Here is a 22071-nt window from a genome sequence, read left to right as displayed (position 1 = left end):
ACTGTATGATCCAATAATTCCACTACTGAGTATTTACCCAAAGAAAACAAAAACGCTAATTCAAAAATATATATGCACCCCTATGTTCATTGCAGCATTATTTACAATAGTCAAGATGTGGAAAAAGCCGATGTGCCCACTGATAGATGAACAGATAAAGAAGACGTGGTGTATCACACACACACACACACACACAGACACACACACACCAATATGACACAGCCATTAAAAGATGATGATATTTTTGTCATTTTTGCCAATATAGATGGACCTGGAGGATATTATGCTAAGGGTAGTAAGTCAGACTGTGAAAGACAAATACTATCTGACTTTACTCATGTGGAATCTAAAAAACAAACGAATAAACAAACAAAAAGCAGAGTCAGACCGATAAACACAAATACCTATAATTACAAACTGATGGCTGCTAGAGACAAGGAGGGTGCCAGGATGGGTAAAATGGGTTAGGGGAGTGGGAGACACAGGTTATGAAATGAGTAGGTGAGGGCAATAAAAGGCACAGCATAGGGAATATAGTCAGTGGTATTGTAATAGCGTTGCATGGTGACAGATGGTCCCTAACTTGCGGTGAGTGTAGCATATAGAGAAGTTAAGTCACTGTTTTGTACACTTGAAACTAATGTAACATTGTGTGTTAGCTATGCTCAAATACAAATATTTTTTTTAAGTGATAGAGTTCAACAACTGTGAAATTCTACATTTAGGTTAACATTTTTAATTGACTTTCAAAGATTTATTTATAAGGATGTTTATCAGTGCATATTTATAGTAGTGAAAAAATGTGGAAAATGATCTAACTCTAAAAAAATGATTATATATCCCTATATATACAAAATTGGGTTCAAATGCTAGCTTCTCCATATACTAACCATGTGATTAACAAGTTACACAACTATGTTATGCCTCAGTTTCCTTATCTAGAGATAAGGTTACAAATATTACCTCACATAGTAAGTGCTATATAAGCACTACCTAAGTGTTAGCTATTATTATTACGTATTAAGGTTATGTTTCCAAATATGTGTAATGTCAGAAAATGCTCAGTATACCCTTGACTCTTGAACAATATGGGGGTTCGGGACACTGACTCCCCAGCACAGTTGAAAACCCATGTATTACTTTTGACTGGAAGCCTTTCTGTTAACATAAATAGTTGACTAACATATATTTTTTAACGTTATATGTATTATATGCTGTATTCTTATAAAAAAGTAAGCTAAAAAATGTTATTAAGAAATTATAAGAAAGTGAAAATACATTTACAGTACTGGACCCTATTTATTGAAAAAATCCACATATAAATGGACCCACACAGTTCAAACCTGTATTGTTCAAGGATCAAATGTATAATATTGAGTGGGAAAAAAACCCTACATTATTAAGTTTAATCCCCTTTTGCTACACATCATTTGGGTTTAATATTTTTTTAGTTTTATGATTTTTAAAAAGTTTATTTAAGAGAAAGAGAGCGAGGGAGCACACAAGTGGGGGAGGGGAAGAGAGAAGGAGAGACAGAATCCCAAGCAGGCTCTGCACCACCAATGCAGAGCCTGATGTAGGGCTCAAACTTGAGAATCGCGAGATCATGACCTGAGCCAAGATCAAAAGTTGGACCCTCAACCAACTGTGCCACCCAGGCGCCCCACACATTATGTGGGTTTATATTTTTGTGTAGTTTATATCTTCTGCTTTGTCATCCTGGGGTGTAAAATGTGGTCACGTGTCTCCAGTGAGCCAAGTAGAGCTATCTCACTCAGCATGGACTTTTAATTCTCATTCTCAGTGATCTCCTTCTTCTGACATATTTAAGGCTCCTCTGTCCCACTTTATTCAGACTAAAGAATAAGTGCCTGTGGAGAGCACCTTGGGGAATCTCATTAGTCCAAAGTGGGCTGGATTTGCTGCTCCCAAAACTGGTGTCTAGTGACGTGGCTATCACTGCTGGGGGCCATACCTGGCTGTGCTATCAGAGCTGGTTGGGGGATAGTTCTCATGGTGCTGGGAAGAGATTTCTTCTCATTGTTCTGTACCAATAATGGCCTGGGCTCCCAGTGTGTTAGTTTCTTAGTGTGCCCTCATACACATTATTCTCAAACCCATGGTGCCCCGGTGGCTGATGCAGTGGAAGGTTCCTTTCTTGGCCATGTGTTATGCCAGAACCAAAACACCAACAATTCAGGAATCTGGGCTCCTGTATAAGACTAACTGAACTCATCAGAGATGATGAAAACTAGTGAAGATAAGAAGTAGTTGGGGTCGGGGCGCCTGGGTGGCTTAGTCGGTTAAGCGTCCGACTTTCCCTTGGGTCATGATCTCGCAGCTCGTGGGTTCGAGCCCTGCGTCGGGCTCTGTGCTGACTGCCAGCTCAGAGCCTGGAGCCTGTTTCAGAGTCTGTGTCTCCCTCTCTCTCTGACCCTCCCCTGCTCACGCTGTCTCTCTCTCTCTCTCCTAGAAATAAATAAAAAACATTAAAAAAAATTAAAAAAAGAAGTAGTTGGGGTCTTGATTTCTTTCTTTCTAGGAAGCTTCTAGGCACCTTCTCAAATTGGCTCACCTGCTTTCCAGTGGCATTTGGTGTGGGGAATAAGTCTAGAAGTTCCCTGAGCTTGCAGCAATGGGTTAACAAGGTTTAGGACAAAAGCATCAAAGAATAGGTAAACAGGTAGAAAGCACCCCCAGCACAGAACAAAAGCATAGAGTGGAAAGCTGCTTCCACAGGATAAGAGCTTCCAGAATAGGTAAACAGGTAAACAGGGAGATAGACCGATAGACCGCTGCAGTAGGGTGAAATTGCCCAGAGCTAGTTGGCAAAAGAAAGGTGCCTTGTTGACCTGAGGTAGTATCCTCTGTCTTATCCCCCAGGCAAGTTAAGATAAACAGGTAAGGCTCCTGGTGCCTGCAGTAAATAGCCATCTGCTTGCCACTAGGATTTTGTTTTGTATTGACCCAAACCCCTAACACCGCATATCTTTCAAACCCCCTTTCTCTCACACCCTTGAGCTAATGATCACTGTTTCATTGTCTCTTTCTGCACACCCATCACCATTTGTAAGCCTTGTGATCTTAATAAATATGGAGCAAGGACCCTTACTTGGGGCTCTTGTCTCCTCCTGGGCATTAGCCTCTCTCATATTTAATTCTGCATCTGCTCCCTTGCTGGACAAGAAAGAACTCCAGACTCAAAGTCTGCAACAATCTGGCTTTAGCACCAGGGGGGTGAGATGGGCAGCCTTTGTCAAGAAACATATTCCATGACAAAAAAATATTGTTGCCTTATGATGGGTGCCTCTGCCTTACATTTGCAAAACTAAAAGAAACTGCTCATGTGATTGTTTCCAGAACAAAAATGTGTCCCAAGATGACTTGTTAGACATGGAAGTGGCTGGCAACTTTTAACTTGCAGATTTCCTTGCTAACAAAAAATTTTAAATTCTGTCTCATCAGGGATACTGCTGCATATTCATGAAAAGGAAATTGACTGGAAAGAGCTATATCACAGTGTTAACCGTGCTTACCTCTGGGTGGTGGGATTCCAATGGATTGTTTTTTTAAAAATATATTTTGTTATATTTTCCAGATTTTTGACAATGAATAATTACAACTTTCACAATTAAAGTTACAGATTCTGCCAGTACATTTATTAAAAACAACAACAACAACAACATAGTCATTTGAATGGATAACAGATGGGGACATCTGTGTGAATTTTTACTCTTGTCCTAAATCCATCCCAGTTATTCCAAAAGACAATCCCATTTTTTGCAGGCAGATCTCAATGGCTAGTACCATTGACAGGTCAGTGGGTCTGTTATTTAAGAGTTATTTAAGAATTGCATATGGCAACAACGAGGGAGGTTTAGAATTAGCCTTTGTGTTGGGCTCTACCTCTGAGTTCTGAGCCCCTTAACTACCCGTCTACATATTCTGCCGTTGGAAGGTATGTATGGCATCCCCAAGACTACCCTCAGGCTTGACAATTTGCTTGAAGGACTCACAGAACTAAGAAAAGCTATTATACTCACATTGTAGCTGTTGACTACAATGTAAGGATACAGATTTTTTTTAAGGTTTATTGTTTTGGAGAGAGTGTGTGAAAATAGGGGAGGGGCAGAGAGAGAGGGGGACAGAAGATCTGAAGCGGGCTCCATGATGACAGCAGAGAGCCTTATGTGGGGCTTGAATTCACGAACTGTGCTATCATGACTTGAGCTGAAGTCAGTTGCTCAACTAACTGAGTCTCCCAGGCGCCCCAGGATACAGATTAAAACCAACAAAGAAATAAGATGTATAGGGTAGAGTCCAGGAGATTCTAGGCACAAGCTTCCATTTGTCCTGATCCAGTGGAATTGTGTGGAGACCACTCAATTCCCCCAGCAATGATGCATGACAACACACATGAAGTACTGCCAACTTGAGCCTTGGTGTCCAGGGTTTGAGGGGTCAGTCATGTAGACATTGAGTGCCGTGTAACTGACCTTGGCTACTCAGTCTCCAGCCTCCCCAGAATATGGCCCAGGGCTCCAAGCAAACAAAAAGGGGCATTTACCATATACCACATTGTTAATATTAACAATCTGTCATGGCCCCAGGCCCCAGGTATACAAAGATTCTTTCTTTCCACACATAGGATATTCCAAGGGTTTACAAGTTACCTCTTAGTAGCTGGTTAAGGGCAAGTCATTTCTTTGAAGTGTTTAGAGTTTGAGTACCCCAATCTTTTACTGCATGAGAGATCAGGCTCTACAAGCTTGGGCCTCGCTCTTTTGTCTGGATCTCTTGGGTACTTAGAGTTTTCGTGTTTGTCACTCCTTTCTAGATTATGGGGCCTGAGCCAGGTGGGCAAAACCCTATTTTATTCTCCTCATGGCTTTATACACTGTTCTCTGAAGACCTGGTGGAGGCAGAATTCTGTGTAGGATCTTGGGCTAGGTTGGCATTCTCATGGTCAGTATTTTATATCTCTGAAAGTGTGTCCCAGCTCTTATCTTCCCATGGGTCTCTGTGAGATCCCTGAAAATGGGCTTCATTGGCCAAATATGCTTGGATTAGGATTTGGACAATTGATGATGGCCTGTACTGGTGCCACAGCTCTGCCCACGCAGCCCTATACCCCTGGTACAACCCTGTACAACCTGGGTCCAGCCCCTTTCTCCTCACGTGCCTTGTGATTAAGGTAACTTAATCCCTGATGGGTGCAAATCTATAACATATATGATGTGCAAGAGGTCTGGGGTTGATCATAAGCTTTAATGAAAGAACTGGGAGGCAGTCATTTAGAAAGTATTGAGCAGTATAGCATTTGGGAAGAATGACAACTTTGCAGTCAAATAGGGTTGAATTTGAATCCTTGCTTAGCCATTTCCTAGTTCTGTGAACTTGAGCAGGTTATTTACTTCCTGAATTTTAATTTTTTCATCTGTAAAATGGGAATATTAACATTGGTTGTGGTTATGATTAAAAATAAAGGATGCTAAGTGGTTAGCCAAGTATCTGGCATATGGCGGGCTGCAATGAATAGTAACTACTAGTAATGTAATTTGGCTATGTTAACAGGTTAAGTGTCCCTAGATAAATGAAAGTAGTGGACACACTGCTTAGTTTCATCGGGGGACACATGTTCAATTTGGGGCACTCCACTCTAAGATCTTTATGTCGTGTGTGTGTGTGTGTGTGTTCATGTGGGTGTGTGTGATTGAACATTTATAGTCTTTCTAAAGTTGGTGGTCAGGAAGACAAAGAGCCTGAAAAACATCATAAGAAGGAAATGGGGGTATTTAACTTGGAAAAGAGAAAGCCTAGCTTGTGCTGCCTTTAATTATTTGCTGGTTACCATTTGAAGCAGAGGTAGACACATGTGGTGTAGATCCTAACGATCTATCTGTCCAATGGGTAAACTCTAGGTAGGCCAAACTCTGCAAGAAACAGTGTTGGCTGTCTAATAATTAGAGCTGCCCAATAGCAGAGTAGGCCGCCTCTGCATTGTCCTGGCCCTGGAATTATGCATTGGCAGATGTATGATTTGTGTATACACAGAGATTTCAACTTTGGACAGGAGCCTGGCTGAGAATGAATGCCAAGGCCCTATGTCTTTAGTGGCTGTCTTGCTCATTTTTCTTGTTAAGATCCCACAGGAGGCACCATTCATAAAAGGCCCCTTGATATTAAATACCATTATAACTTTGAAGGAGCTGCGAATACTCATGGAATGTGAAAAGTGAAGTCTTTCTACCTTACACCTACTTGTCTCCCTAGAATGAAATTTCAACTTGGTTTAGGGGAGAGTGTCCCAGCAAGTGTTTCTTTTCAGAATGATTAAAGTCTCTGGGCCTATCTGGACTCATTCATTTTAACTATTCCATTTCCCAAGAATATCATCTCATTACTTTTTCAATGGCCCAATATTTTCTGTACAAGTGAATGAGTCCAGAAAGTCATTTCAGCCATTGATTATTTTTGGTGACCTTCTGATCTGTTCTGAATCCCTTTTCTTTTAATTTCCATTTATGTCCTCCTGTCTTGTCATCTGTTCTGAGCTGAAAATAGTAACTTGGCTTGACCTTATTATCTACCATTTAAGATTTTATAGTCTTTGGTTAAATCTCATCTTAATAAGTATTGCTAGGCTGTAGACTGTAGTTTTTCTTTCTTTCTTTCTTTCTTTTTTTTAAGGCTGTTCTTTGCAGCTCATATCTGTTTTCACAGGACCGACTTTACCATTCTTCTCTAAGTATGCCAAAATTTCACCTCATCTTTTTGATAAGAGTTGGCTTCAAAGTCAGACATAAGAAGATATACTCATTTGGGGCACCTAGGTAGCTGAGTCAGTTTAGCATTTGACTTCAGCTCAAGTCATGATCTCGTGGTTTGTGAGTTCGAGCCCCACGTTGGGTTCTGGGCTGACAGCTCAGAGCCTGGAGACTGCTTTGGATTCTATGTCTCCCCCCTCTCTCTGCCCATCTTTGTGCTCTCTTTCTCTCTTAAAATAAATAAACATTAAAAAAAGAAGATATACATATTTGTTTAGAAACAAAGAATACTCCTATTTAGCCTTGAACTATCTTGCAAATCTGTTTTTGAAAAGAATATTACTTACATGAGATTTAAAATGCCACTGTACAGGGCAGCCTGCTAAGTGGTGTTAGTTAGATCTTAATGTGGCTGAACTGTTTAGCTCCTTTGGTAGAAGTAAATTTTGATGTAGAATAAGAGAGTGCAGTGGGATAACTCTGGGCACATATTTGGCTAAACAGTATTCTTTTAGGACACATTTATGGAATGCCTGGCTATGATTTGGCAATAGGATATGGAAGGACACACTAAAAAGACACACTAGTTGACTTCAAGGGTCCCACCCCTGTGCAGGGATGTGGGCTATTCATTAAGACATGAGAAAACATAAAGTAGTTTCAGAGCTAGAAGGCAAACTTCAGGTTTTGAGAACAGGATCTGGGTGGCCCAAAGTTGTTTTCATACTCAGAAGTGGGGAAATGAAAACAAAGTGGTAGCCTTGAGGGTGTTATGCTGAGCGAAATAAGTCAGGCAGAGAAGGACAAATATCATATGTTTGCACGTATAGGAGGATTAGGAGGAACTTGACGGAGGAACAAGGGGGAGAAGAAGGGGGGAAATGGGGGGGGAAAGGGAGAGAGGCAAACCATGAGAGTCTCTTGAATGCTGACAAAAACTGAGGACTGATGGGTGTGGGGGGGAGGAGGGATGGGCATGGAGGAGGGCACTTTGGGGATGAGCACTGAGTGTTATGTGGAAACTAATTTGACAATAAACTATTTGTAAAAAAAAAAAAAGAAAACCAACTTGACAATAAACTATTAAAAAAAAAAAAAAGAAAACAAAGTGGTAGTTTTCTTCCAGCTCTCTCAGGTGATTTTTTTCATTGAGGAATAACAGTTCCTAGATATTTTAAATTATCTTTCTAGTGGCGCCTGGGTGGCTCAGCCGGTTAAGTGTCCGACTTTGGCTCAGGTCAGATCTTATGGTTCATGGGTTCGAGCCCCGCATCAGGCTCTGTGCTGACAGCTCAGAGCCTGGAGCCTGTTTTGGATTCTGTGTCTCCCTCTCTCTCTGCCCCTCCCCCACTCATGCTCTGTCTCTGTCTCAAAAATAAATAAACTATATATAAAAAAATAATCTTTCTATTATGTCCTGTCTGATTGCGTGTTTCTCAAAACCCATGCAGTTCTTTGAGGTTTGGGCAGGACTTCTGATTTTCTTAGGGCCTGTCTTTGTTGGCAAATCCAATTTATGAGGAAGTAGCATATCAGCAGGAAAGGAAAAGACTCCCTTTCCTTCATGGCTAAAGCCCTCCTCCTTCTCTCTGTCACCAAGTCTTATTCATGTCCCCATGCCCAGTCCGCATTCCACCTGCCCTAGCACACCTTCTCTGAACTCTCAGCTGGACGTGAGCTCTGCTTAGCTGCAGTGTATTCAAGCATCAGTCTCCAGAGCTCTGCTGTCGTGCTTGGCACCCACAGGCTGGCATTGTGAGCTGTCCTTTTCTGTTTATGGTGGAGGCTGGCCATGATCACGTTGCCATCATCACTCTCAAAGTGGGAGAAAAACTACCAGGTGAAGGTGTGAAGGATATCATACAGGACAACATTCAGACCAGCCCTCCTTTAAGGGCTTATAATCCAGTCAGTATAGTTTCTCTCCAAACCAAGTTGGCTGGTATTAGCTGACATCTATGAACTCTATGAGAACTTTAAAAGGTTGTGTTTTTCTTTCAATAATAATAAAGTATTTTTATCACATACAAGGATTGAAATTATATTTTGCAATGATAATTTGCTACTGATAGATATTTCGAAGAATAAGAATGAAGTTTCTTAAGACTCTATTATTTATTTGTTTAAACATTTTTTAAATGTTTATTTTTGAGAAAGAAACAGAGAGCCAGTGGCGGAGGGGCAGACAGAGAGGGAGAGATAGCACAGAGCCTGACGTGTGGCTTGAATTCACAGACCTGAGATCATGACCTGAGCTGAAGTCTGATGCTTAATCGACTGAGCCACCCAGGTGCCCCAAGACTCTATTATTTAAATTGAGGTTTTGTAGATAAAGTTTCAGGTCAAGAGACTATTTTTTCTCCAGAAAAAGTCCTTATATTACTCAAGTTTGAAGGACATTGGTTTAGTTGATTTCTTTCCTTCCTTCCTTCGTTCCTTCGTTCCTTCGTTCCTTCCTTCAACATTTATTGTATGCCTATGTTTTATGTGCCAGGCATTGTATCAGGCACATAAACAAGTGGTCAGGGCATACTTTAGGCTCCAGAATCCTAAGTGCTGTTACTGACTTATCAAGTAGCATCTTCCACATGGATCAAGCCTACAGTTCTGCTATGCTTTGCTTTCTCCATCAATAAAACAAAGGTAAGAGTATCTTATCTATTTCTGTCCCTCAGAGGCATAGAAAAACACGCTGGGATAAAAAAAAAAAGCCAACAAAGAGTTACTTGTATCCAAATTTGGTGTTTCCAAGTCAGCTGCAAGAGCTAAATCCACATTTCTTCCTACCTCCCACTAGTCACACTGGGAGGGATCTGAGACCTATGGAAGGTCTCAACCAGCTCTAGCAGAAATGGATTCTACACTGCAGAGCAGATTTTTCACAAGAGCTATTTTCGGATTGTTTACGCTGTCACCGACCTCCAATTTCACATTTCACAAACTCCCGTGGGGCCAAAGAGTTACTCCCTTGGAATCTTCTCTGCTTAGCAGGAACTCAAGGGCAGCAAGATGATGGGGCTGGTGTTTAAAGAACAATCTGTCACAAAGCTAAGGGGCTTATTACTCATTCTAACACTGAGCACTAAATAAACACCAGACTAGATGGAGACATAACCTGGGACCTTTTTACACAGAGCTAATATGAATAGCCATTAAAGTAGCACATTTGCAAACTCACACCCACTGAATCAGTTCTTGTTAAAAATGCCTAACTATCAGCATTCAGTTGCAATGCACTCAGTAAGAACTACAGCATGGTGCTTGGACGTGTCAGAGTAAATCTCTAACAGGGCCCCTACCCTGCTAATCCACTACTATTAGAGCAGTAGGTGGGATGAATTTTGCTTTAAAGGAATAAATTCCTTTTTAAATATTCCAGCAGACAGAGGTGGATATACGATCTTTCAATCCAGTCGTGCAAGTTTTTCTGATTCTGAGAATCATAACCAGCAGTTTCCAGGGCCAGATCTCCATGAGTAACTAACATACATCATTTGTATGTACTCTCCGATCATTGTAGGAGTCACTGTGTGGTCCTATGAGTGGCTACTCTCTCTGTGGAGGAAGAACTGCTAGGGACTTTGGGTGGGCATGGGGGGCACGATACCTTTATTTATTCAACCAATATTTATTGAGTGTCTACTTTGTGCTGGATACCACACTACATGCCAGAGATACGAAGGTGGAGAAGACACAGTCCCTGCCTTACAGATGCTTCTAGTCCAGGTGGAGAGACTGACAAGTGAAAGAGGCAATTCTAATAAAAAGCAGTCAGAGTGATACAGTTTGCTTGCCCTAGTCTTGGAGGGTATGAAAAGGCGTATTGGAGCACGAGTGTTCAAACTGAGATCCTGAGGATGTATAGGAGTTAACAGGTCAATTTGAGGGGATGGTAAAGTGTACAAGTCCCAAGGTGTGGACAGTGTATCAGTCTGGAAACCCATTTAGATTGGCTGGTCAGAGAGCACGAGGCGGTAGAATAAGAAATGAGGCAGGAGAAGTAAAATCCTTGACCATATTGCCTCCTAATCATTTTTCCCTGCATTCCTTTCCCCCAAAAAGAAATGGCAGTTACATCTCCTGTGTGTGTATGTGTGCATGTGTATGCATGCATGCCTGCGTGCTTGTGCTTAATAAAAGAATCAAAACAAAACTTCAAGTAACCTTTTCTTTTTTTTTCTTTTAATGTTTTTATTTATTTTTGAGACAGAGAGAGACAGAGCATGAGTGGGGGTGTGTCAGAGAGAGATGGAGACACAGAATCTGAAGCAGGCTCCAGGCTCTGAGCTGTCAGCACAGAGCCTGATGCAGTGCTCGAACCCATGAAGTGGGAGATCATGACCTGAGCTGAAGTTGGAACCTCAACTGACTTAACCACCCAAGTGCCCCAAAACTGATACTATTAAAGTCTGTTTGATTGGTTTCTTTCTGTTAGAAAGAACATGCAATGATAGGTCTGTGCACTGGGTATTAGGATCTAGGATTTGAGGTCTAAAAAGTCTAGACCCTACTTTTTACAACACACTCTAAATTAAGTGCTAGATATGAAAGTACTTTGTTAACTCCACGAGTCACACAAGTATAAGGATATTACTGTGGTTGTCATGCCCAGTGGAGTTGGGTTGAGCTGGGATGCTGCTGAGATGCAGTCTGGTGTAGTAGAAAGAGTGCTGACTTTGTACAAGTTCTTGCTCCAGTATTTGCTAGGTGTGTACCTATCTAAGTTGGCTTAAAATGCTATTAAAGACTACGTGGCTTAAACAGTAGACATTTATTTCTTACAGTTCTAGAGGGTGGGTGATCCAAGATCAAGGTGTTATGGTGATTCAGTTCCTAGTGAGAGTTCTCTTCTTGTCCTGTAGGGGGCTGCCTTCTTGTTGTGTCCTCATGTGGCTAAGAGAGATCATCTCTCTCCTAATTCTTCTGGTAAAGGTACCACTTCCCTTCTTGAGGGCTCCACCCTCATGCCTAATTCCCTTCTAAAGACCTCACCTCCTACTATTATCACACTAGGGGTTAAGAGCTTCAACATATGAATTTTGGGGGGACACAAACATTTGGCCATAGTGGTAGCCTTGGGCAATTTATTTAACACCCAGAGGCTCCGTTTCTTTATTTGTCAACTTGGAGAATAACGCACAGAGGGGTGTTGTAAAACTTACGTTATAAATGTGTGTGTATGGAATAGGTACTCCATCAAAGAGAGTTATTAGCCAGAATTACCAAAAGGTAATCACTTTCTGGATATTACTTAGAGGGATGATCTATTTAGAAACTAGAGTCCACCCCTGCACAAAGTATTTAAAAATTATTGAGAAATACATACACACACACACACACACACACACACACACACACACAGCTGATATTAGAACAATAGAGGGGAAAGGGATTTCAGCTTTTGTTGACAGGTGTACTATTTTGGATTCCTGGACCTAATTCCAGTATGCGTGTGTGGTGGGGGAAGGGGGCAGGAGGTCTCCCACGGAACACCAAGAAATCCTCGGATACCCTCCTGGTTTCCTTAATTCTGACACTATCTACCTAGAGATAGCATCAGATTCCATAGGTTAAAGGGTCAGTCCTGTAGGACTGGCTCCCCCTCCCTCTTCCACCCCTCCATGGTGGGGGGCAGGAGTGGGTGTCAGATGACAGATGTAGGTGCAGGTTGTTACCTGTACTTCTGACTAACTGGTTATAAATTAGAGGTTCCTATGACTTCCTCTTTGTGTTTGGTTAATTTGGTACAGTGGCTCACAGAACTTAGAGAAACAGTTTATGTACTACATGATTGTTTTTTATTTTTTAAAATTTAAATGTTTATTTTATTTTTGAGAAAGAGAGACAGAGTGTGGGTGGGGGAGGAGCATAGAGAGAAGGAGACACAGAATCCAAAGCAAGCTCCAGGCTCTGAGCTGTCTGCACAGAGCCGGATGCAGGGCTCTAACCTATGAACCATAGATCATGACCTAAGACAAAGTTGGATGCTTAATGGACTGAGACATCCAGGCGCCCCTAGATGATTGTTTCATTATAACAGGAACTGCCAGATTGGGGTGACTGGGTGGCTCAGTCGGTTGAGCTTGAGCATCGAGATTTGGCTGAGGTCACGATCTCACAGTTTGTGGGTTTGAGCCGCACTTCGGATCCTCTGTTCTCTCCCCCTCTACCCCCCAAAATAAAAAAAATAAACATTAAAAAAAAAAAAAGGAACTGCCAGATGGAAGAGATGCATAGGGCAAGGTATGGGGAAGAGGCCTGGAACTTCTATGCTTTCTCCAGGGTGTCATCTTCCCGAATCTCCAGGCGTTCACCAATTTGGAAGCTCTCCTAAGCTCTATCCTTTGGGTTTTTATGGAGGCTTCATTACATAGGCACGATTGACTAACTCATTGGCCACTGGGGACTAAGCCAAGTTCTAGGACCCCTTCTCTCCTGGGGATCAGGGGGGTGGGACTAAAGATGCCAGTCCTGTAATCACAAGGTTGGTTCCTCTGCCAACCAGGCCCCATCCTTAGGTGCCTTAGGGGCATTCCTAAAGTTACGGCATTAACAAAACAATAGAAACCTTGATCACTCATAGCACTTAAGAAATTCCTAGGGTTTTAGAAACAGGAGGAAGACCAAATACATATTTCTTATTATAAATCACAACATCGCAAGCACCCTGGGAGCATAGCAAGGGTCTAGTGGTTGATTATCATTGTCATTTCTCCAAGGACTTCTGTTTTTTGCTTCATTATTAAAGACAGAAAAGAAATCCAGAACTCGGAGGGTTTAGTCCTCATCCTTGGCGAACACTGCTCACAGGCACACAAGCAACGTGATTTCAATTTCTACATTTGTTTTCATATTCATTTCAAGGGACCGTTATTGAAAAGTTCCTTCCTAGAATTTCACTGGGACCTTACCTCTGACCTAATTCAAAGCTCATTGTCCAGGCTCTCCCCTTTCCCCCTTTCCCTGTCCACTCACCTGGTTTCTCCTGCCTTTCCAGATGCCTCAGCTGCAGCTGACTCCAGAAGCATTTTTCCTCTATAAGTCTGCTCCACAGGCCACCCTCTTCCCCTCATCATTTCTCATTTCTCACCGCGAAAATCTCTCCTTTCTCTCTTTATGGCTTCCAGAGACCTGAAAATAGAGGTAATTTAAATTTGGAAATTATGACGACAATGAAACACCTTTTGTGAAAAGTAGAGTTTGCTGCTCTGGAAACCTAACTCTCTCTGTCTTCCTTCTGTGATAGCCCTGCGGGGGTGCTTCTAAGGTCACCCCTACCAGCTTGCCGAACCAGAACGAACTAAGAACGGGCTATCACCTGCAGTCAGGTGACTTCTCCACTTAGAAGGGTGAGGGTGCGGTGAATCAGAGGTACCAGGTTCAGGTTCAGCCTAACCTCATCTTCCTAAAATGAGCTTCCTAACCTCCCTTCCCCCCCCCCACTTCCTGAGGAATCTTTGCCCTCCTGCACTCTGCACCCTGCACTAGGGCTGTTCCATGCTCCAGTCACCTGGTGGCACTAGGTAGCTGGCATCATGGAGTGGGGAGGTTGGGGGTGCAATTTCTTCTCTGCTGGTGACTAGATGAGTCACCTTCTGTGGGGTGTTCATGGCAACCTTTTCCTCCATCCTTGGAGCAGGGCCTCCTGAAGATTTCTTCCCCTCTGTTATGAAGTGCCTTAAGCTCTCCAAAAGTCAGCAGCAAATGTACTAGTGCATATTAACATCCTCCTTTCCTGGCACACATCTAGGCTGCCACTTAAACAACCTGGCTCCAAACCTGCTAAAATTAGGTTTCAGGAGGAGGACACGGGAAGCATGGGATGTGGAGCTCGTCTCGAGACAGGTGCCACTGCTCTCATCAGAGAGATCTAGCAGCTCCAGCCTGGGAGGAAGAGGCCTCCCTCCAGGTGCTTCCAAGGAAGCCTGCTCCTGCATTATCCTTCCGGAGACTTTTGCTCTTTTGTTGTGTTTAGTTGTGTTTTTGTCTGGCAGGCTGAAAGAGAGCCTGTCCTTCTTTCCAAGAGAACAATTGCTCCGACGTTGTAAGAAATTAAGTCCCTGGGAAAAAAATCTTGTTTGAGAGGGCTTGTAATGGCTCCTTGACCACATGCTGCTCTGCCCAATTTACAAAAGAGAAATATTGCAGAAGTTGGGAGCCAAAGTTGGTGTGCACAGCCATTGCCTTAAAAAGGATGGATGTTTCTTGGGGACAGTGCTCATCCCCACAGGCCCCCCAGTATTTATTTAGTCTGGAGAGACTCTGTCAGCCAGGCTCCCACTCCTACATCCCAGGAAGAGCTAGGCCTTTATTCATTGTCCTCTGCACTCAGAAATGATAATAATTCCTCTGAGACCTAATGGGGCTCAGGGGAATGGGATTGGAAATGCCTTTTATGTGACTGTGTGGGATTTTCCATTTTGCAGGTGTTTTCTATTGCCAGCCTGTGGGGTTGCCCACTGAGTCAAAAATACATTACTGTGAAGATAGGCCTTTTGGAGGTATCTTATATCATATTTTGTTATTTCCCTCCCAATAACAAGAGCATTTGGCCCCAAATTTAAAATGATCCTTTACTAGATTTTATATTAAAGACTTGGCCTGCAAGATTGATCTGAGGACTAAGGCATGAGTTTTGGTTTCCTGGATATCTTCCTCCTCTCTGGGGGTCCCCCATCCTGCCTGTCCCCTATACTCTTTACCAAGCTGCCATTCTGCAGCCTATCAAAGTACATGGTTTGTGTATCATGTCCTGTCAGCTGATTCCTGTTAAAATGTTAGCCTACGTTAAGATATTCTTGGGGGGGGGGGTGTTATTTGCATTTTAATAGGTAGCTTGAATATGGAAAAGCTTCAGACTAAAGCAGCACATACTCACTGGGGAAGAGGCAGGCAATTTTGGTTGGGCTGAGGATATGTGAGGTCTGAAACATTATCAAATCCTACTGTGTATGTTCTAAGATGCATTGGTGTGGCCTCTGAGCAGAAGTCAAAGACTGAATGAAAGGTGCTCCATTCTGTTCCCAACCCTGGGAGCAAACAGGAGCTGCTGTGGGAGCACAGTCAGCAGTGAGCATGCTACAGTGTGGCCAGATTTAGCATAGAAAAGTACAAGATGCTTTTTAGCATGAATATGTCCCATGTGATATTTGGGATATACTTACACAAAAAAATTCTTGTCTATCTGAATTCAGATTTAACTGGGTGTCCTGAATATTATCTGGCTACCCCTTACCACACTAGTCTGTTGTTAAAAAAATAATTTCTTTCTTTTAAAAAAATGTTTATGTATTTATTTTGAGGGAGAGAAAGAATGTGCATGTGTGCACACATGCACGGTAGAGGGGAAGAGAGACAGGAAGGAAGATAATCCTAAGCAGACTCTGCTCTGTCAGTGCAGAGCCCAATATGGGGCTCCATCTCATGAACTGTGAGATCATGACGTGAGCAGAAATCAAGCTGAACTGACTGAGCCACCCTGGCATCCCCAAAAATAATTTCTAAAAGATAAAATCATAACCCCTAGACAAACATAAACAGGTATCAAAGATTAAACTCCTTGATTGATGAGGGAACGAGTAAGAGTCACAGCTGGTTCAAAAGAGAATTCAGCACACATATGGACACACACGTATATACAATCAGGAAATGCTGAAATGAGTTAGTTAATAGAGGTAAAATTAGCTATATTCATAGGGCAATAATCAATTGCATTCCATTGGGAAAAATTAATTTCCATTTCTCTGGACAAGAGTCATGGGCATTACTCTCAGATTTCTACAATTTGCAATAGCTGTAAAACAGGTCAAAAATAATGAAGTCACAGATAACTGGGAAGGGTGTGTTAGAATGTTCAGTAATCGTTTTTGCCAATTTTTAAAAGTTTATTTATTTATTTTGAGAGGGAAAGATAGAGAGCATGTGTATGAGTGGAGGAGGGGCAGAGAGAGAGGAAGAAAGAGAATCCCAAGCAGGCTCTGCACTGTCAGCACAGAGCCCAACATGAGGCTCAATTTCAAGAACTGTGCGATCATGACCTGGGCTGAAACCAAGAGTTGGACCCTTTACCAATCGAGCCACCATGCAACCCCATTTTTGCCTATTTTAAAATCTTTCACAATTTCTCCCAACAGTGTCATGATCTTTCCTTTCTCAGGGCCTTTGCACGTGATGGTCCCCCCACCTCCTTAGTAATCTTGCATTTGTTACTGATATCCTCCAAATCTTTACCTCTGGGAATTCCTCTCTGACCCTCAGGCTGGATTAGATTCATATTCTACAGCATAGGAGCATGTTTCTTTCATTAGAGCATTTATGCCACTTTTTAATTCATGCTTTTTACTGAGGTCTGTAATTCCTTGCAGGATCTAGCCTCTGTTCTCATTAGCTTCCTCTTTAATAATTATACTTCAGTCATACTTTTCTCCTGTCTGTTACTTGACCATAACAAGTTCTTCCTTGCCACAGAGACTTTGCACCTGCTGTTCCTGGAATATTTTTTTCTCTTGGCTTTTGCATGGCATATTTCTTTTTCAGCTCTCAGGTCTCAGTAGAATACCACGAAAGCCTATCCTAACCATCTTATCTAAAGGTGCTCTCTTCCCCGCCATTACTTTTTATCCCAGTGGAACCTTAACACAGATCAGAATCCCCTAATGGGCTTATTAAAACATAGATTTCTGGGGTCCACACCCAGAGTTTTTGATTCAGGCATTAGGGAGAGGCATTAGGGTCTGTGTTTTAACATGTTCTTGGGTGATGCTGCTGCTGCTGGCTTGGGTATCACTCCTGGAAAAACAATGCACTGATTATTTTCTTTAAAAAAAAAAAACACTATTTCCCTCATTTTTTACTGATTTGCTTTCTGTCTCCTACACAACTGATTGCTCCATATAGGAAGGGATATTGATGGCCCTCTTCTCTGCTTTATCCACGGTAATGAGGGCAGTGCCTGGTTTTATAAAAGATGTTCAACAAATATTTGTAGAATGGATGAACCATTTTTTCTCTTTTGCTCTTTTGCTCCTGTTCCGTATTATAAAGGGTTTGTTCACCAAAGCACTGCTGAATTCATGTGCTGATTCTAAGCCAAAAGGACTGGCTTTCATCACTAAGTTTGTGGAGGAACGATCTTGATAAAGCATACCAATATCTGATCAGTGTCTGATGGGACCTGTGCTGTCCCCTGAGTGTACCCTTATTTCTAGGGCCAATGGAATGAACCTGCAGTTTGTTAAATGACATCAGGGTCAGACTGACTGGGTTTTGCTAAGACCAGCACTATGATGAACATCTAGAAGACCTGGGCAGGTAAGGGTGGGGAGGGCCTTGTGCATTGGCCTCAGGTATACCTCTCCCATGAGGCAGCTTGGGGGAAAGTTAACAGAGAGAGTCAGGAGCAGGGTCATCGCTCCTCTAAGTTTGGCAATAGGTGGTGCCCTTACATCTTTATTATTATTACTATTTTTAATATTTATTTATTTTTGGGAGACAGAAAGACAGTGCAAGCAGGGAAGGAGCAGAGAGAGGGAGACACAGAATCTGAAGCAAGCTCCAGGCTCTGAGCTGTTAGCACAGAGCCCGATGCGGGACTTGAACCCATGAAATGCAGGATCATGACCTGGGCTGAAGTTGGACACTTAACCAACTGAACCACCCAGGCACCCCTTACATCTTTAGTCTTGGTATCTTCTTATATGTCTTAGGGTGCTTTGCCCTTCTAGTCCCAACTTATGGGCCTCCTGATGCCAATATTCTGTTCCAAAACCCCAGTCCAGGCCTTAGAGCACAGCCTCAGGCCCTTCCTCCCCAGCAGCCATCCAGGTTTTCTACTCTCTTCTGTATCATTCCTCCAGGCTTTCATCTCATCAAGTTATGTGGTAAACTAATGCATCCTTGAGAGTAAGAGACAATAAGGCATAGTGCTTACTCCTTGAAAGTACATGCTTTGAAGTCAGCCCTAGATTCTTATCTTATTCATGCTAAATACTGTGTGTCCTTGAGAAAGTCACTTAACGATTCTGTACTTCAGATTATGGGGATAACAATGGCACTAAATCATAGGGCTGTTGCAGGTATAAAAGAGGTGATGCTTGTAAAGAGTTTAGTCTCTGTGCCTTGTAGCCACCAGGATAATGGTGTAATACTCCTTTATGGAAATAGTTTCCATTTTAATAAGGGACTTTGGTGGATATATGCTTTGACTGCAAGAGTCTTTGCAGGTTAGAAAGTTGGGGGCCTTCAGATGACAGGACATGAGCAGATGCTCATTCTGTGTGCAGGTTAAAGGAACCCTCTGCATATCTCTCTGGGGGACAGAGCACTAGGTGACTTGGCCATTGGCTCTCGTCCTAAGGAAGAAGCCCTGGAAATTGAGGATAAGACAATAATAGCAATGTTGTATTCAGGAGCATTGCTTTAAATAATCCTTCTCCTTAATAGCTTTGCCCCTGGCGTGTGACAGGTGTTTACATTATTAAGTAAAAGCGTTTAAACAGCGACCTCCTTAGTATAAGGGTGAAGGAGATTAAAATCCAAGCAGTGCTCCAACCATTTAAATCAATGAGACTTGTCAGATCTGTAACACATGAGCTACTTAGAGGGCGCAGGCACCTATTGTTTTTGAGGTTCAACTAATATCTCAATATGCTCATTCCTTCAAAGTCTGGCCAGGGCCTGGGTTGCTCATTAAAAGCTGGTCTGGCCACAGCCTCTCTGCCTTTGGAACCGACACTATTTAATAGTTGCCTAAATGTGCACCAAGTAGTTAAGGTATTAGGGAAGATCAGAGCTTGGGTTGATTTCTGCTTAGTAAAATGACCTTTCAAGGAATCCCAGTGCTCAAGCCCCTTAACTCCTAAGAGCAAAGACCATGAATGCTAGCTCCCCCTCCAGTAGGGGGTGCTAAACCAGACTGCTGGGCTTCACCCTTTCTTGAGTTGTGTTTCAGAGTTTTGCCACAGTGCTGGCAACCTCATGTCCACCAGCAGTATTGAAGAACCGAGTTTTTGAGACCTAAGTTTTGTTTGTTTATTTGTTTTTGTTTTTAAACCTCATGTTATCGCCATGCCCTGGATTTTTTTTTTTTCTGAATTAGACCTTATTTTAGTTTCTAAGGAACATGTACATGTGTGTGTGTATGACAGGCAGACCATGGTCCAGCCTGTTCACGGCCATGGATTTCACCTGATTTTGGCAGACATTAGGTCAACACAAACACAGTCAAGCGTGGCTCTGGGCCCCAGATGGGCTGTTCAGATGCCATGTCATAAACACATGGACAGGAGTGACTGACCACGCACATGGGGGAATGCCTGGGGCCAGCCCAACCTTGGGCCCCTGTCTGTGCCACCTCACAGTGGACACACAGGTGCTGGCACATGTGCAATTGGTGGACCCTGTCAGACACATGCCATCTGTCCACTGAGGGTTGGGGTGACCCTACTAGATGACTCACAACTGAAGTCAGACTGGCCACAAAAGGAACTACATGCAGAAAGGGTTACATGGCAGAGTTTACTTTCCTTCTGCTTGTGGACTCATGGGTCAGCCTATCCCTGATCCCTGAGGGACTGCTCAAGCCTCAGCTTCAGATGTGCACGTCCAGCAGAGGGTGAGGAATTTCCTTCCTGGATGGTCTGAAGAGCTTTTTCCCAGGTGATTGACTTGAGGAATGTTCTCTGCTTCAGAGGAAAGCCCTCCTTCTACTCAGAGCAATGATGTAAGGTAATGGCCTCTAGTCTTTACAGAACTTCTTTGTCAAAAGGTGACATAATAATACCGGGCCATGCTCAGTGTCAGGACCAGCAGTGTGGGCATTGCCTGGGAGCTTATTAGAAATGCAGCCTGCTCAAGTGCTCTTCCGTGCTCTCTCTTTTTTTCTCTCAAAAATAAATAAACATAAAAAAATTAAAAAAAAAGAAAGAAATGCAACATTTCAGACCCCAGACCTGCTGAAACAGAGTCTGCATTTTAACAAGCTCCTTGTGTGTATACCAAAGCCTGAGACCCACTGATACACACAATAAGGGCCATCTCTTTTTGTCCACATCTTTGTCCACACATCGCCCTCCACCACAGGAAACAACTCTGTTGAAGCCTGGCTCAGGGAAGAAAGTCTTGCAACAATCCTGTGCCCTGGAGCTGAGGAGTCAACATGGCCTCTGAGGGTTTTTTTTATGAATTATGGCAGAAGGACTGGGCCCTTCAGCTAAAAGGGAGGGGATAATGAGACCATGTCATGGATTAGAGACCACTGCACAGATTAATTCGCCTCTTTCCATAATCATGGTCAGTACCTCCGATATCACCCTACCAATGGTGTGTAGGCCTCCAGGGGACTTGGAGCAAGACCATCACTGAGACAGCTGCCTCCTAAGAAAATGCCCTAGTGAAGCACAGGGAAGTCTCCCAGACAATGCAACACTTATTCCGTCGGGTCAATCAGTTCTGTCAAAAGTCCATTCACTGAAAACAATAGCTCGTGGGTGTATGACTGCTTGGTCAGTTCAGTCTCCACAGCAGCTCAGACAACACCAATACATGCAGCCTTGGGTGTTAAAAGAATTCAGGTTATTTATTCACAGAGGCAGTAGAAACCCCTTTAGCCTCCACTTGCTAGCTCTGACTGGAGGCAAGTGATTTAACTTCCCCTACTTTAGTTTCTCGAGTTTAATTTCTTTTAATGTTTATTTTTTGGGGGGGAGGGGCAGAGAGAGGGAGACACAGAATCCTAGGTAGGCTCCAGGCTCTGAGCTGTCAGCACAGAGCCTGACGCGGGGCTCAAACCCACAAACTGTGAGATCATGACCTGAGCCGAAGTCAGACACTTAACTGACTGAGCCACCCTGGCGACCCAGTTTCTTGATTTTTAAATTGATTATCAGAATGCTACTGATCTTATAGGCGTGTTGTATATAGTAAGCTCAGTATATACTCTGTAATACTCTGTATTATTTAGACTTAAAAACATATTCACAGGAGATAAGAATTATATTTCAAGAGTGGCAGGAATCTTGAGGTCACCTAATGGAAAGGGGATGAGAAAGGAAAAACCACAAGAATAGAAAAAGCCTTTTTTTTTTTCCATTTTGCCAGAGCCCTGGGTTCCAGCTCTAGGTCTGTCACTGTGACCCCGAATGAGTGTAACTTCCCAAGGCTTGTGAGGAGGTCTCAATAAAATATGAGTGAGGAGCAGGCGTGTGATGGGACAGGTCAGCTGGAAGCCATGGAGTCAGTTAACGAGGAGAGAGATGAATGTATTTATTTCGGCAAAATATCAGAAGATCTGAAGTTTTAATAGTGT

Source organism: Crocuta crocuta, unplaced genomic scaffold (assembly GCF_008692635.1).
Source record: "Crocuta crocuta isolate KB4526 unplaced genomic scaffold, BGI_CrCroc_1.0 scaffold282, whole genome shotgun sequence".
Taxonomy (NCBI): Eukaryota; Metazoa; Chordata; class Mammalia; order Carnivora; family Hyaenidae; genus Crocuta; species Crocuta crocuta.
This window is presented reverse-complemented; position numbering follows the sequence as displayed.